The sequence below is a fragment of the Lonchura striata genome, chromosome 37 (assembly GCF_046129695.1).
Source record: "Lonchura striata isolate bLonStr1 chromosome 37, bLonStr1.mat, whole genome shotgun sequence".
NCBI classification, from domain to species: Eukaryota; Metazoa; Chordata; class Aves; order Passeriformes; family Estrildidae; genus Lonchura; species Lonchura striata.
In genome coordinates, this window is record NC_134639.1 from 3,150,088 (window position 1) to 3,152,587 (window position 2,500).

The 2,500-nt window shown below is 78.7% G+C and overlaps 1 non-coding gene across 1 annotated transcript; it reads left to right on the plus strand.

Moving 5' to 3' along the window:
- Positions 1-1,657: 1,657 nt before the first annotated feature.
- Positions 1,658-1,810, plus strand: LOC144248083 (5.8S ribosomal RNA). Its single transcript, XR_013341487.1, has one exon. It is a non-coding gene; the product is annotated as a 5.8S ribosomal RNA (ribosomal RNA).
- Positions 1,811-2,500: the final 690 nt, after the last annotated feature.

Genomic DNA, 2,500 nt, shown 5'->3' on the forward strand with positions numbered 1-2,500 from the left:
TCCTTCCGCCGCGGCGGCGGCGGCGGCGGTTGCCGGGCGGCGGTGCGCGGCTCCATTGAGGGGTGGGGAGCTACTCCCGCGTGATCCCCTGCGGTGGTGCCCGCGGCCACCGGCCGCGCGGCCGTCGTCCCGCCGCGTTACCGCGCGCGGGGGGTTTGTCGCGCCGCGCCGGGGAGGGGCGCCCTGCCCCCCCCTCTCCGCGGCCCGGCCTCGGCGGAGAGGCCGCGGCGCGCGGTCGGCCGCGGGGGCCGACCCGCTCGCCTCGAAACGGGCGACGCCGGCAGAGAGCGCGCGCTCTCTCGCCCCTTCCTCAGCTGCGGGGTTGCGGCCGCCGGGGCCCGCCGCGCTCTCCTCCTTCCTCGGCCGCCTCTGCGGTCTCTGGGGTGCGGCGCCGCGCGCGGCGCGGCCGCGCCGTCTCTCTCCCCTCGACGGCCTTCTCCTCGAGCGCGCCGGCGGCGCCGGTCGCCGGCCGTCCCCGGCTCAGCGACCGCCCGCCCGCCCGGGGCCGAGCGCTCGGCAGGTCCCTCCGTCGCCGGAGAGTCCGCGAGCGCGGGCGGCCCCGTGCCGAGCGGCGGCGGCGCCGCTCGGCGAGTGTCCCCCGCCAGCGGGGACGGCCGGCCGGACGGCGCCCGCCGTCGCCGGCGGCGGTCCCGGCCCGGGCCCCGCCCGCCGCCTCCCCGTCGCCCTTTTCTCCGTCCGCTCGCGGAGCCCCGGAGGAAGGTCGTGCGCGCGGCGGCCGTGGGGGGTTGGGGGGGGGGGGCGCTTCCCCGCCCGGTCTCCCCGCCCGGTCAGCGGGGAGAAAAGGGTGGGCGTCGCTGCCCCCCTCCCCGCCTACCCCCCCGGCTCGGCGCCGCACGCCTTCCCCTGGGCCGCGCGTGCCCGAGGAAAAAGGGGCTCCGTGACGGTGCGAGGCGGCGGCGGTCCCGGGAGTGCGGCCGTTGCGGCGGCGGGTCAGCCGTCCGGCAGGCTCCGGGCGCTCGCGACGCCGGCTCGGGTCTCGGTGCGGCGCCCGCCTCCGGCGCCGGCGGCGGAGCGCGTCCGCCGGGCGCTCGCCCTTCCCGGCGGGAGCGGTCCCGCGGGGGGCGTTGCCGGTTGGGCGGTGGCCGTCGTGTGCCGTCTCGAGCGCGGCAAGGCCGCTGGGGAGAGAGAGCGAGCCGGCCGCGCGGTGGCGCGGCGGCGCTCCGCGGGTCCGCGGAGCGGCGGTGAGAAGGGAGAGCGGCGCGCGCGGGGGCCGACGGCCGCGCCCCCGGCCGCGTGCGTCCCGTCGTCCCGTTGCAGCGAGGCCGGGCGGGCCGCCGTGTCCCCCCGCGGTCCGGCGCGCGCCGCGTGCCTCCTCCGTGCGGAGGCCGGGCCGAGCCCGGGCGCCTGGGCCGCCTCCGGAGGACGGCACAGTTTGCCGGCGGCGTCTCCCCTCGCTCGTAGCGGCGGGGGGAGGCGGTCGGGGACGCGGGTCCCCCCGCCTTTCCCGCCGACCTTCGGAGCGTTCCGTTGGGCGTTTCGCTCTCGGATGGTTTTTCTTTCCCCCCCCACTCGGTTCGTTGCGTTGTGTGCTCGTACGGTCGAAGCCGGGGGCGGCCCGCGTGCGTGCCCCCTCGGCGAGAGAGAAAAAAAGGGGCCCCCTCCGCCCGTGTGCGGGGTTCGGTGCCGAAAGCCAGACAACTCTTAGCGGTGGATCACTCGGCTCGTGCGTCGATGAAGAACGCAGCTAGCTGCGAGAATTAATGTGAATTGCAGGACACATTGATCATCGACACTTCGAACGCACTTGCGGCCCCGGGTTCCTCCCGGGGCTACGCCTGTCTGAGCGTCGCTTGACGATCAATCGCCGCCCGGGGGTTGCCACCCCGGCGGCGCGGCTGGGGTCGCCTCGCAGGCCCGTCGTCGTGGCCGTGGCCGTCGTGGCCGCGCCCGAGGGCCTTCGTCCCCCTAAATGCAGACTCGGGGAGCGCTCCGTAGCTCCCCGCTCCCGGAGCGAGCCGCTGGGGCGGAGCTCGTCCTCGCCGGGGGCCGCGTCGCCGAGCGGCGGCGCGGCGGCCGGGGAGAAAGAGAGCGAGAGAGACGGGGCGGCGTCGAGAGCGCCCCGCCGAGGGCCGAGAGACGAGGGCGAGAGGGGGGGAGGCGAGGCGCGCGGGCCTCGCCCCCCCCCGGCCTCCCCCCGCGCGGGCGGCTGTCTGCGGGTGGGTACCGCGCGGGTACCGTGCCGTGCTGCCGCGCGCGAGGCGCGAGCGCCGGGGGGGGCGGGGGCGACCCCCGCGTCGTCCTCTCCTTCCCTTCCCCGTCCCTCTCTGTCGCCGTCTCGGGGCGCCAGGGGCGCCGTCGCCGTTCTCGCTCTCTCCCTCTCCCCGCCGAAGGCCGTCGCGCCCGCCGCCTGGCGGCCGCGTCCCCCCCCGGTCCGGGGCCGTCTCTGCCGCGTGTGTGCTTCCGTGTTTTCCTTTCGGTTCTCGTCTCCGGGACGGGGTCCGTCCGTCCGTCTTTCCTCTGCGCCGCGTCCCCGCGTCGC